We start from the raw sequence: 14,141 nt of genomic DNA, 5'->3' as shown, positions 1-14,141 counted from the left end.
GACCAATGCAAGGCACTGGTCACTGTCATTGAGGCAAGCCTCTGGTGGTTATTGAAAATTATTTTTTCCCGTGCGCTGTGGTCCTGCTAGGCAATCAGACCTGCTGTCAAAGAAGTCACCACTCCCACCTGTTGCCATCACCCAGCACTGGTCCCGATAGCTCAGCACTTTCAGCAGATACAAGCAGTGTCTGCTGGCCCCAATCACCCCTGAGGACTTCTCCATCTCCTGCTCATGAGGTACAAAGAGTGCAGCGGCCTCTGCTCACATCCACTGACAACACAGATCCCTGCCCTACTCTCACCTGCTGCTGGCGCTGGCCCAAATAGCGCTGCACCATCAGCAGGTGCAAGTAGGTCCTGTGCCTTCAGCACATGGGAGCAGCTGCAGAAGGAACTAGACTTCCAGTAGAGTGGGTATCTGGTCCCACAGTGGGAGGGGCCAGATGGGGGGGCAGAGGATGGTATGAAAGTATCCCCTGTGCCCACTGCACCATCATGACCCACAGTTCCTTTCAATGTGCACAAATTTGTGCATTGGGTCCCTAATTTAGGATAATGCTTTAACTTCCTAAAAATAGACACATGTATTTAAAAGTAATATATTTTTAGGAGAAAAGAAAACATCTTCTTTAAAACAAGCACAATTATTATTACACTTAGAAAATAAACTTGTTTTTTAATCATGTGTACCCTTCATTTTAAAAACTCACTTTGAAAAATTATACAACCACTAACAGTTCATATACTGTCATTATTTGAGGAAGGCTTTATTTACCGGTATTTGAACACCACTAAAAATGTTGATGTGCTTTTAATCAAAGTATAATCAGATATATGGGGCATAGCAGATGGAAGGAACATAATTCATTCTGCATCTTGTAAACCAATACAGGGGGGTAGAGTTGGCCTGTAATTAGATGGAATGGGCATTTTAGATAACTTATTTTCCTACTAAGGTCAACTGAAACTGTAGTAGCTATTAGTAAATGGCATTTGATTACCAATCATTTGTAAATGATTCTGAAATTGTTTTGTAGGAAGTTAAGTGAACGGCTGGGATGGGGCCTGCCCTGGGGTCCTGAGCAAGGCTTGGACCAACTTTGCCTTCAGAACTCCTCTCTATGGGCAGCCCAGCAGACTGACAGCAGGTTTGGAGCCAGCCTGTATTGGGCCCCAGCTCAGAGGAAAAGGACATAACCTCACGCCAATGTGACCTTACTAGAACGATGGATGTACTAATCCTATCCAATAAAAAGACAATATGCAAATTGACCATCAGTCCAATACACAATATGGCTGCCCCCATCTGGTCAAAGATGACTGCCCCCAGGTGGACACAAGATGGTCGCCACAAGATAGCCGGCAGGGGAGGGCAGTTTTGGGCGATCAGGCCAGCAGGGGAGGGCAGTTGGAGGAACCAGGCCAGCAGTGGAGAGCAGTTAGGGGTGACCAGGTCATCAGGGGAGGGCAGTTAGGAGTGACCAGGCCTATTGCAGAAGGCAGTTAGGGGCAAGCAGGCTGGCAAGGGAGGGCAGTTAAGGGCCACCGGTCCAGCAGGGGAGAATAGTTGGGGGAGACCGGGCCAGCAGGGGAGGATAGTTAGGCATGACCAGGTCAGCAGGGGAGGGCAGTTAAGGGGCAATTGGGCCAGCAGGGGAGCAGTTAGATGTCAATTAGGCTGGCAGGGGTGTGTTTAGGGGGTGATCAAGCTGGCAGGCAGAAGTGGATAGTGGATAGGGGCAATCAGGCAGACAGGTAAGTGGTTGGGAGCCAGCAGTCCTAGATATTGAGATGGATGTCAGACTGCCTTTTAGGCCCGATCTCTAAGGTGGGATCGAGGCTAAACTGGCAATCAGACATCCCTTGAGGGGTCCCAGACTGGAGTGCAGGCTGGGCTAAGGGACCACTCCCTTCGCCGTGCACGAATTTCATGCATGGGGCCTTTAGTTATAATAATAATTGCATTTTAGTTTTGACCCCATCCCTGTGGGTTTTCTGTATACATTATGGTAAGGGCATGCTCAGAAGAAAGTTAGTGTCAGTCAATCATCCCTGGATGCAAGTGAAAGGCTCCATACATAAATCCCTCTTTAGAACCCAGGAGTTGTGGGCCATGCTCTCTCTAGCATGTATTCTACCTCCAGGGAGCAATCACATACCATACCTTTCCCTTGCTTTCCCCCACAGGTACATACCCCCTAACCTTTAAAGGATCTAGTGATACATGTATCCAGGGGAGAAATGGGAAGCTGCAGCTCATCCTGGGCTCACCCCCACAACCTGTCTCCAAGGGCCCATTTTCTCTGACTTCCCAGTGAGCTACAGCAGTTCTGCCATTGGCTGCTCTCACTAAATTGTCTCCCATACTCTGTTGACTGACTGATATCTCATTTGGGATGTATTTTCAGTAAACCCCATTTTGCTTTATTTTTATTTTCTGTTGATCGTAAACTCTTTTGTGCATTCACAAAAAGAACCAAGGTCTCAGGCAGTAACCCTAACTGGTAACAAAAGCAAAAGTAAAATCTGAGTAGAAATGACCATAAAAGACCATGGACTGTCTTCCTCATTTAGAGTCTAAACTCAGTCTCTCAAATACTTTATTTTATAACTTCTTGTGTTATAAGGCTGTTAGGATCTCTTCACACGTGACATTTTATAACTAAATTAGAGGCCTGGTCAATGAAATTTGTCCATGGAAGTGTGGCAGTCCCTCAGGCCGGCCTGAACCTACTTGCAATGTGGATCCCTCTTGCAATTTGGGACCATTGGATCCTAACTATTCACCTGCCTTCCTGTTTATCATCACCAACCACTCACCTGCCTGCCTTGTCGCCCCTAATTGCCTCTGCCTGTCTGCCTGCCTGATCACCCCTAATCAACTTTGCCTGCCTGCCTGATTGACCCTAACCACTCTGCAACCTAATCACCTCTAACCACTCGCCTGCCTGCCTGATCATCCCTAAATGCTTGCCTGCTTGCCTGATCACCCCTAACTACTCGCTGGTGGCTGACCAGGGACCATGGTCATTCTGGTCTCTGGTCGTTCTGGTTGGTCCACCATTTCAGTAGCTGGGCTTTTATTATATTGGATATTAAACATACAGAAATTCACTGGTTTTTATGCAACAACTAGAGGCCTGGTGCGTGAAAGTTTATGCACTAGAGCAGGGGTCTTCAAACTACGGCCCGCGGGCCACATGCAGCCCCCAGGGGAGTCTGATCCTGCCCGCCAGGTTTTTTGGGCAGTGAGCGCAGCCAAGGTGTTACAGTAGGAATTAGTAGTTCATATAGTCCGGCCCTCCAGCTCTCTGAGGGACCGTGATCTGGCCCCCACTTTAAAAAGTTTGAGGACCCCTGCACTAGAGGGTGTCCCTCAACTCAGCCTTCCCCCTATCACAGTACAAGACCCCTCAGGGGCAGGAGGTGACCCAGCAATCAGGAGAAGGTGATGCCCCATCACACCTCTGCTACTGTCACTGCCGGTAGCGCAAGCCTCAGCTGGCCCTGGTTATTGAGCTTCTGGTGGCCCTGGAAGCTGGGAAGATGCCACCCAAGGCTTGCCTATAGCTCAGGCTGGGCCTGGGTGCTTGGGGTTGAGGGGACTGGAGGGCTCCAGAGACAGGCATGAGGTGCAGCCTGTGTTTGCCACTTTCCTGCCGCCTTAGTGGGGCTCAGGGAACTGGGTGTCGCCACTTTGTGGCTATGGGCATTGCCATATTTCAGGGCATGGCAGTCAGTTATCATAGTACCTCCTTATGGGCTGTGGGCACTGCCATCTTTGAGGTCCAGGCAGTCAATTAGCATATTCCCTCATTGACTGTGGGTGCCCCCATCTTTGCAACAGTATGAGGGCCAATTTGCAAATTCCCTCTTTATTAGATAGGATTAACATAGTTCAACTGCATAAGGCATCTATTCTGTTTTTCTTTTATAGGTTATTAACTTAATACACTGAAACAACATAAATTCTGAATTCTATGACTATACAGTGACTTTGGCACATTGAGTGTTTATTATACATGATCTTAACAATGATAAACAGAAATCCTATCCCCAAAAGTACCATTCTAGCAGTTCTTTCTAACCTACTTAAAAACAGGAACCTTGTTTTTAGAGGTTGATGGACATCTTCACAGGCCTGAAGAGCTGCGTATTATTCCCACTGCCAAACAGACAGCTGAGGACAATTCCCCTAACCTGATAATCCTTTATTGTTTACCAAACCTTACCTTTGATATGTATATCTGCTTTGTTAAAGGGAAAAATGTCTGAACAAAAAGCCATGGGTCTGGAATTCTGAGAGCCCATTCTGCTAGAGAAGGGCCTTCCAAATTCCCCCAGTGCCTTCTAAATTTATACTTCTTATCTAGTCTCTCTCTATTTATGAACAGCCCTTCTTGATTCCTGAAACCTTGCTTGAAAAGACTGTGGGAGCCGAAATCGGTATGGCTCAGTGGATAGAGAGTTGGCCTGTAGATTGAAAGGTCCCCGGTTCGATTCTGGTCAAGGGCATGTACATTGGTTGCGGGCACATCCCCGGCAGTGGGTGTGCAGGAGGCAGCTGGTCGATGTTTCTCTCTCATCAACATTTCTAGCTCTCTATCCCTCTTGCTTCCTCTCTGTGGAAAATCAATAAAATATATTAAAAAAAAAAAAAAGACTGCAGGAATTTTCATATGTATCTGGGCCTTCTGTATGTCCTTTTTAAAAAAATGTCTATTTAAGTCCTTTGACCATTTATTTTATTGGATTGTTTATCTTCCTTTTGTTAAGTTGTATGAGTTCTCTGTAAATTTTGTAGAGTAAAACCTTATCTGAACTAGCATTGACAAATATGTTCTCCAATACAGTGGGCTTTCTTGTTTTGTTAATGGTTTCTTTTATTGTGCAGAAGCTTTTATTTTGATGTAGTCCCATTTGTTTATTTTCTTTTTAGTCTCCATTGCCCTAGGAACTGTATTGGTAAAGATATTGATACATCATAAGTCTGGTATTTTGCTGACTATAGAGTCTTGTAGGATTTTTATGGTTCCCCATATTACATTTAAGTACTTTAGCCATTTTGAGTTTGTTTTTGTTTATAGTGTAAGTTGGTGATCGAGTTTAATTTTTCTGCATGTATCTGACCAAATTATCCAGAACCATTTATTGAAGACTGTCTTAACTCCAGTGTATCCTCTTGCCTCCATTGTTAAATATTAATTGAGCATAATGTATTGGGTCAATTTCTGGGTTCTCTGTTCTGTTCCAATGGTCTCTATGTCTGTTCTATGAGTACCAGGCAGTTTTGAGAAATGTGGCTTGGTAACATAGATTGATATCTGATATTGTGATCCCTCCAACTTTGTTCTTCTTTCTCAGGATTTCTGTGGGTATTCGGTCTTTTTTTTTTTTTTTTCCAAATAAATTTTTGAATAGTTTATTCTAGGTCTTTGAAAAATACCATTGGTATTTTCAAGGGATTGCTCTGGGTAGTATGGACAGTTTAATGATGTTAATTCTACCAATCCATGAACACATTTATTAATATCTTCCTCTATCTCTTTTTTTTTCAATGCCCTGTAGTTTTTCAAGTACAGTCTTTTACCTCCTTGGTTAAGTTTATTCCTAGGTATCTCATTTTTTTGTGTGTGTGTGTGCAGTAGTAAATATGATTTTTTTTTTTTTTTTTTTTTTTTTTTTTTTTTTTTTAGTTTCTTCTTTGTGTGTTCATTATTGGAGTATAAAAAGGCCATAGATTTCTGGGTGTTAATTTTGTATCCTGCTCTATTGCCAAATTCATTTATTAAGTCTAGAAGTTTGTTGTTCTTATAATTTTTTATTCTTTGAGACTTTGTATGTACAGTATCATGTTATCTGTGAATAAGGACAGTTTTACTTCTTTTCCAATTTGGATGCCTTTCATTTCTTCCAGCACTTCCAGTTCTTTATTGACCAGGAGTGGTGAATATAGGCATCCCTGTCTCTTTCCTGTTTGTAGAGGAAATAGATTTAGTTTTTGCCCATTGACTATGATGTTGGCTGTAGGTTTGTCATATAAGGCTTTTATTATGTTGCAATACGATCCCTCTATTCCACCTTTGGCTGCGAATTTTTATCAAAAAAATATGTGTTGGGTTTTGTCAAATGCTTTTTCTGCATCAATTGATATAATTATGTGATTTTTGTCTCTCAATTTGTTTGTGTGATGTATCACATTTATTGATCTGCGGATATTGTGCCATCCTTGCATCCCCAGAATAAATCCCACTTGGTTTTGGTGTATGATCTTTTTAATGTAATATTGAATCTGATTTCCTAATTTTTTTTTTTTGAGGATTTTAGCATCTATATTCATCAAGGATATTGGCCTGTAGTTCTATTTTTTTGTGTGGTGTCTTTATCTGGTTTTGGAATTGGGGTAATACTGGCTTCATAGAAAGAGCTTAGAAGTGTGCCTTCCTTTTGATTTTTTGGAATAGTCTGAGGAGGTTAGGTTTTAATTCTTCTCTGAATGCATTCTGGACTAGGAATTTTGTTTGCTGGAAGATTATTGATCACAGTTTTGATTTCTTCAGTAGTTATCGGCCTATTCAAGTTTTATTCTTCTTGGTTGAGTTTTTTTAGCTTGTATTTTGACAGCCTGTTTCTTTTACTGTCTCTATATCTATCCTTTTGTTCATCAGTTTAGAATGTTCTTTATTATCCATATTATCCATAGATGAGTGAGATCATGTGGTGTTTTTCTTTCATTGACTGGCTTATTTCACTCAGCGTAATGTTCTCCAATTCCATCTAGGTCTCTGCAAATGATAAGAATACCTTCTTTTTATGGCAGCATAGTATTCCATTGAGTAGATGTACCCTGGATTTTTGATCCAATCATCTGCTGATGGGCACCTAGGCTGTTTCCAAATCCTAGCAATTGTAAAATGTGCTGCTATGAACATAAGGGTGCATATATCCTTTTTTAATTGGTATTTCTAGTTTCTTAGGATATATTCTTAGGAGTGGGATTACTGGGTCAAATGGGAGTTCCTTTTTCAGTTTTTTGAGGAAACTCCATACTGCACTCCAAAACGGTTGCACCAGTCTGCGTTCCCACCAGCAGTGCACGAGAGTCCCTTTTTCTCTGCAACCTCGCCAGCACTTGTCTTTTGCTGATTTGTTGATGATAGCCATTCTTACTGGTGTTAGATGGTACCACATTGTCGTTTTCATTTTCATCTCTAGGATAATTAGTGACTTTGAACATGTTTTCATGTGCCTCTTGGCCTTCCTCTGTCTTCTTTTGAGAAGATTCTATTTAGGTCCATTGCCCATTTTTTAATTGGATCATTTATCTTCCTTTAATTAAGTTGTATAAGCTGTCTGTAGATGTTGGAGATTAAGCCTTTATCAGTGATAACATTTGCAAATACCCTGTTTCCTTGAAAATAAGACAGTGTCTTATATTAATTTTTTCTCCCAAAGTTGTGCTAGGTCTTATTTTCAGGGATGTCTTATCTTTCCATGTGCTAGGTCTTATTTTCGGAGGATGTCTTTTTTCGGGGAAACAGGGTATGTTCTCCCATACAGTGGGCTTTCTTGTTGTTTTGTTGATGGTTTCTTTTTCTGTAAAAAAGCTTTTTATTTTGATGTAGTCCCATTTGTTTATTTTCTCTTTAGCTTCCATTGCCCTAGGGGCAGCATCAGTGAAGAAGTTCTTTTGGCATATGTCTGAGATTTTGCTGCCTGTGGATGCCCCTAGTCTTTTTATGGTTTCCCTTCTTATGTTTAAGTCCTGTATCCATTTTGAGTTTATTTTTGTGTATGGTGTAAGTTGGTGATCTAATTTCATTCTTTTGCATGTATCTGTCCAATTTTCCCAACAACATTTATTGAAGAGACTGTCTTAACTCCATTGTATATTCGTGCCTCCTTAGTCAAATATTAATTGAGCATAGTGATTTGGGTTGATATCTGGATTCTCTATTCTATTCCACTGATCTGTATGTCTGTTCCTGTGCCAGTATCAGGCTGTTTTGAGAACGGTGGCTTTGTAATACAGTTTGAAATATGGTATTGAGATATCTCCTACTTTATTCTTCTTTCTCAGGATTGCTGTGGATATTCAGGGTCTTTTATTGTTCCAAATGAACTTTTGGAGAGTTCTTTCTAGGCCAGTGAAATATGCTGTTGGTATTTTAATGGGGAGTGCATTGAACCTATAGATTGCTTTGGGAAGTATGGACATTTTGATGATGTTGATTCTACTAATCCATGAACATGGTATGTTCTTCCATCTGTTTACACCTTCCTCTATCTCTTTTTTCAGTGTCATGTAGTTTTCCATGTGTAGGTCTTTTATCTGCTTAGTTAAGTTTATTCCTAGGTATCTTAATTTTTTTGTGCGATGGTAAAAGGGATTGCTTTTTTGGTCTCTGTTTTTATATGTTCACTATTGGTGTATGGAAATACCATAGATTTCTTGGCATTAATTTTGTATCCTGCTACATTGCAAAATTCATTTATGAAATCTATCAGTTTTTTGATAGAGACTTTTGGTTTTTTAATGTACATTATCATGTCATCTCAAATAAGGACAATTTTACTTCTTCTTTTCCAATTAGGATACCTTTTATTTCTTCTTCCTGTCTAATTGAATAGCCAGTATTTCCAGTACTATGTCAAACAGGAGTGGTGAGAGTGGGCATCCCTGTCTTGTTCCTGTTCTTAGAGGGAATGGTTTTAGTTTTTGCCCATTGAGTATGATGTTGGCTGTGGTTTTATCAAATATAGCTTTTATTATGTTGAGGTATGATCCTTCTATTCCCACCTTGTTGAGAGTTTTTATCAGGAAAGGGTGTTGGATTTTTACAAATGTATTTTATGCGTCAGCTGATATGACTATATGATTTTTATCTCTCAATTTGTTTATGTGATGTTATTACATTTACTGATTTGTGGATATTGTACCATCCTTGCATTCCAAGAATAAATCCTACTTGACCATGGTGTATGATATTTCTGATGTACTGCTGGATCTGATTTGCTGGAATTTTGTTGAGGATTTTGGCATCTATGTTCATGAGGGATATTGGCCTGTGATTCTCTTTCATTGTGTTGTCTTTATCAGGTTTTGATATTAGGGTGATGCTGGTTTCATAGAAGGAGTTTGGAAGTGTTCCTTCCTCTTGAATTTTTTGGAATAGTCTGAGGAGGATAGGTTTTAGTTCTTCCTTGAATGTTTGGTAAAACTCTCCTGTGAAGCCATCTGGCTCCGGGCTTTGTTTGCTGGAAGCTTTTTGTTATCTGTTTCAATTTCTTCCAAAGTCACTGGTCTGTTGAGATTTTTAGATTCTTCCTGATTGAGTTTTGGAAGGTTACATTTTCCTAGGAATATGTCCATTTCCTCCAGGTTGTCCAGTTTGTTGGAATAGAGTTGTTCATAGTATTTTATAACAATCCTTTGTGTTTCATTGGGGTCTGTTATTATTTCACCACTTTCATTTATGATTTTGTTTATTTGGGTCCTCTCACTGTGTTTCTTGGTTAGCCTCTCTAGAGGTTCTTCAATCTTGTTTATCCTTTCAAAGAACCAGCTCTTCGTTTTGTTGATGTTTTGCATTGTTTCTTTGGTCTCTATGTCATTTGTCTCCACTCTTATTTTTATTATTTCCTTCCTTCTGCTTATACTGGGCTTTTCTTGTTGCTCTTTTTTCTAACTCTTTGAGTTGTAGAGTTAGATAATTTGTTACCATTTTTTCCTGTTTTTTTTTTTTTTTTTTTTTTTGGAATAAGCTTGTAGAGATATGAACTTCCCTCTCAAAACTGCTTTTGCTGTGTCCCATAGATTTTGGATTGTTGTGTTTTCATTGTCATTTGTTGGCATGATGGTTTTTAATTTCTTCCTTGATTTCTCTGGTAACCTAGTCCTTGTTTAATAGCATGCTATTTAGTCTCCATGTGTTTGATTTATTTTGATTATTTTTATTATAGTTGATCTCCAATTTTATGCCACTATGATCTGAGAAGATGCTTGATATGATTTCTATCTTCTTGAATTTGAAGAGACGTTGCCTATATCCAAACAGGTGGTCTATCTTTGAAAATGATACATGTGCACTTGAGAAGAATTTATATTCTGTGGCGTTGGGATGAAATGTTCTGAAGATGTCCATTAATTCCATCTGGTGTATTGCATCATTTAGTATTGATGTTTCTTTGCTGATATTTTTAGATGACTTGTCCAAAGATGATAGTGGGGTATTAAAATCTCCTACTATGATTATATTACTATTAATCTCTCCCTTAATGTCCACCAGCAGTTTTTTTTAATTTATTTTTTATTTTTTATGTATTTGGGTGTTCCTGTATTGGGTGCATATATGTTTACCAGGGTAATTTTTTCTTTTTGGATTGTTCCCTTTAGTACAATGAAGTGGCCTTCATTATCTCTTTGAGACCTAACTTGTCAGATATAGTATTGCTAATTTAGCTTTTTTTCATTTCCATTCACCTGGAAAAACTTTTTCCATCCCTTCACCCTGGTCTGTGTGTGTCTTTTTTCTGAAATGGGTTTCTTGTAGATAGAAGATATATGGGTCATGTTTTCTTATGCAATCCATTACCCTATGTCTTTTTATTGGAACATTTAATCTATTTACATTTAAAGTTATTATTGATAGGTACTTATTTGGCACCATTTTTATTCTATACCCCTGTGTTCCTTCTTCGCTTCCTATTTCTTTTTTATTTTTACAGCAGACCCTTTAGCATTTCTTGTATTGCTGATTTTGTGGTGATAAATTCCTTTAGTTTTTTTTGTTTTTTTTTTGGTTTTTTTTTTGTCTGTGAACTCTTGATTTCACTGTCAAATTTGATTGATAGCCCTGCTGGGTACAGTATTCTTGGATTCATACCCTTCCTTTACATGACTATATATTTCATTCCATTCCCTTCTGGCCTGATGAGTTTCTGTTGAGAAATCATTTGCTAGTCTAATGGGGGTTCCTTTATATGTAACTTTCTGTCTCTCTGGCTGCTTTTAAGATTCTTACTTTGTCATTGGTGTTTGCCAATTTGATTATAATGTGCCTTGGTGTCGGTCTTTTGGGATTCATTTTGCTTGGGACTCTGTGAGCTTCTTGGATTTGTGTATTTTCTTCTCTATCTCAGGCAAGTTTTCTGTCATTATTTCTTGAAACAGGTTTTCTATGCCTTCCTCGGTTTCCTTTCCTTCTGGTACCCTATTATTCTAATATTGATTTGCTTTGTATTGTCCCAAAGTTCCCTTAGGCTCTCCTCCTGCTTTTTAAATTTTTTTTTCTAGAAGCTGCTCTAATTGGGTATGTTTTCCCATCTTGTCTTCTAGCTCACTGATGTGATCCTCTGCTTCTTCTAGTCTACTCTTGATGCTTTCTATTGAGTTCTTTACGGTAGTGATGTCATTTTTCATTTCTTCTTGGTTCTTCTTCATTTCCTCTTGGTTCTTACTCATATTGTCAAATTTGTCTTCCTTTTTTTTTTTTTCTTCTTTTTTTTTTGCCATCTTATGGTCATTACTCTGAATTCTTGCTCTGGTAGGTTTCTTGCTTCTAACTTGTTTACTTCCTTTTCTGGTGATGCCTGCTTTTCTTTCATATGTGGGCTGTTTCTTTGTCTCCCCATGGTCTCTCTTTTCAAGATGTCTGGTTATGAAGTTCTCTCCTGTGTTGATTTAAAGGCACAGAATACAACACAACCAGGTACCACACACAAGGCACTGAACAGAAATGTGTTTGCGATATTGATAACCTCCAATAAAGGTGACCATTAGAGAAAGGCAAATTGGTTTGGGCGGGGGGGTGTAGGAGAGATAGAAGAGAAAAAGAAGAAAAACAAAAGAGTGGCAAAATGAAATTGGGAGGAGAATGGGGAAAAAAGAGAGAGAAACTAGAATAATACTAAGAGAGAAATGAGGAACTAACTATATATATATATATATATATATATATATATATATATATATGGGAAGGAAACTCCAATGAACAACCCTTAGTCACAGCAAATGCCAGCAGCAAGTATCCGGAGATTAATACAATTTACAACACCAACTAATATCAAGGAAGGAAAGGGAAAGCAGAAGTAAAAACTAACTAAAACGCAGTTAACAAAAACATACAATCAAACAAAAAGAATAAGCAAAACAATCTTTAAAAAAAGCATAAACTTCAATATAGTTAAAATTCAACATACAACTACAAAAGGATAGAGAGAAAGACTTTTTTTTTGTTTTGTTTTGTTTTGTTTTAGGACAGCAAAAAGGGAGGTGTGTATGGGCTTGGAGCAAGGGGTTGGAGATTAGATATACACAAGTAGGGTGAAATTTTAGCAGAGGGTAAACAGAAATAATAGGGAAAATCTAGAGCACGAAAGGTTAAGATAAACAGGACACCAAAACAGGAAAGGTGAGGTATAGAGTGATGGCATAAAGGTAGGGTTGAGATAAAATAAAGCATTGGTGAAGGATAGGTAAAAATAGGCTGTAGAACACTAATCCTGAAGTAAAATAAAGAGCAAGTAATATGACACTAAAAAAATAATAAAAATAAACAAAAGTAAATAATATAAAAAAGGTAAAATAGTAATAATAATGCTATTTACAAATAAAAATGTATTAATTAAAAGGGTAAAATCAAGTGAGAACAAAAGAAAAAGTAGTTTCTTGAGTAGATATTGCAAATAGTGAAAATAAAAGCAAATAAATAAATAAATAAATAAATAAATAAAATAAAATGTGCTGTAGGAAAGGTCATTCACTTCCTCTATCACTCTTTTTGGCATGCCTGTTTCCCAGTCCAGACAGTATTGCAATTCCCTGCTTTTCACTGCTCCTCAGTGTTGTAATCTGGTCCTGATTTTTAAGTGTGCTTTGCTTTGATTTTTTATTACACTAGGGTCAATTTGTGACTTAGCTTCTGGGTGGCAGTGTTTCTGGGTTGACTTCCAGGGCTGTAAAGTCTCTCTAGCTTTTTTTTTTCTCTCTCTGTGACACTGATCTGTGCAGGCTGGGGGACAAGTCTGAGCCGACTAAACTCCCCTGTAATTCTCTGGATATTCCTCCATGTCAGATCAAAACGTGTTTTTCTTTAGATATCTCCCCCATTAGGAGCCTGTTCAACCACAAGGGGATACACCAGCCCAACAGCCCAGGGCTTCCCCTTGTAAACACAGCCCCAGTCCTCCAGTTTCTGTGCACATGGTGCACTCGGGCTTCTGTCTTCATGGAGACTCCCTATTCCAGCGAAATCTGACCTTTTCTCTGTGAGGTTATGTGCTGCTTTGAGTCCAAGTGTTTGAGCTGCCTGGGACCAGCTTTCTGGGGCTCACAGCTGCTTGGTGGTTCCTGTGGCTGTGGATATTCAGGACTCTGGCAAGATCCATTCTTCCTCTAAAGATGGCGAGATTTCCCCATCCAAGCCTGTAGGTAGCTCTGGGAGGGAACCCATCACTGCCATGGGTGCTTGTCAGGGACACCCTGATCAGCAGCCCCCCACATTCTCCTGGAGTTCACCTGTCTCTTAGCTTGCTAACAAACACTCCCAGCATGACTCTCAGCTGCTCTCTCTTTCTGCTTGGGGACAAGGCTCAGAACCTGTCCATCTAGTCTTCCACCATTTTGTGTCTCTGGTCTCTACAGCATTTATTTCCGCTATTTTTAATATTTCTTTCTTTCTGCTTACACTGGTCTTTTCGTGTTGCTCTCTTTCTAATTCTAAATTGTAGGGTTAATTAATTTATTACTATTTATTTATTTATTTATTTATTTATTTTTAAGAAGGTCTGTAGAGCTATGAACCTCACTCTCAAGACTGATTTCAATGTATCCCTTAGATTTGGGATTGTTGTGTTTCATTGTAATTTGTTACCAGTATTCTTTTTAGTTATTCTTTGATCTCTTTGGTAACCCAATCATTGTTTAATAGCATGCTATTTAGCCTCCAAGCGTTTCATTTTTTTCATTGTGTTTATTGTAGTTGATTTCTAATTTTATGCCATTGTGATCTGAGAAGATGCTTTATGATTTCTATCTTCTTGAATTTGAAGAGACTTTGTGTGCTAATATATGGTCTATCTTTGAAACTGACCCATGTGCACTTAAGAATAATGTATATTCTGTGGCTTTGGGGTGAA

At 39.2% G+C, this 14,141-nt stretch overlaps 1 long non-coding RNA gene across 6 annotated transcripts in view; it reads right to left on the bottom strand.

Annotated features, from left to right (window-relative positions):
• The window catches only part of LOC311617600, a 1,721,005-nt gene that overhangs the window by 1,475,031 nt on the left and 231,833 nt on the right, over window positions 1–14,141 (bottom strand). The window contains exon 1 of one of the 6 annotated variants that reach the window (XR_014794133.1): window positions 9,725–9,764. The exons of the other annotated variants lie outside the window; for them this stretch is intronic. This is a non-coding gene — a long non-coding RNA (uncharacterized lncRNA). Of the gene's footprint in view, window positions 1–9,724; window positions 9,765–14,141 lie in introns of those variants that run through there. 6 annotated transcript variants of the gene reach the window in all.

This window comes from Pipistrellus hanaki (assembly GCF_964339955.1).
Source record: "Pipistrellus hanaki genome assembly, chromosome: 2".
In the NCBI taxonomy this organism is placed as follows: Eukaryota; Metazoa; Chordata; class Mammalia; order Chiroptera; family Vespertilionidae; genus Pipistrellus; species Pipistrellus hanaki.
This window is presented reverse-complemented; position numbering and strand designations above follow the sequence as displayed.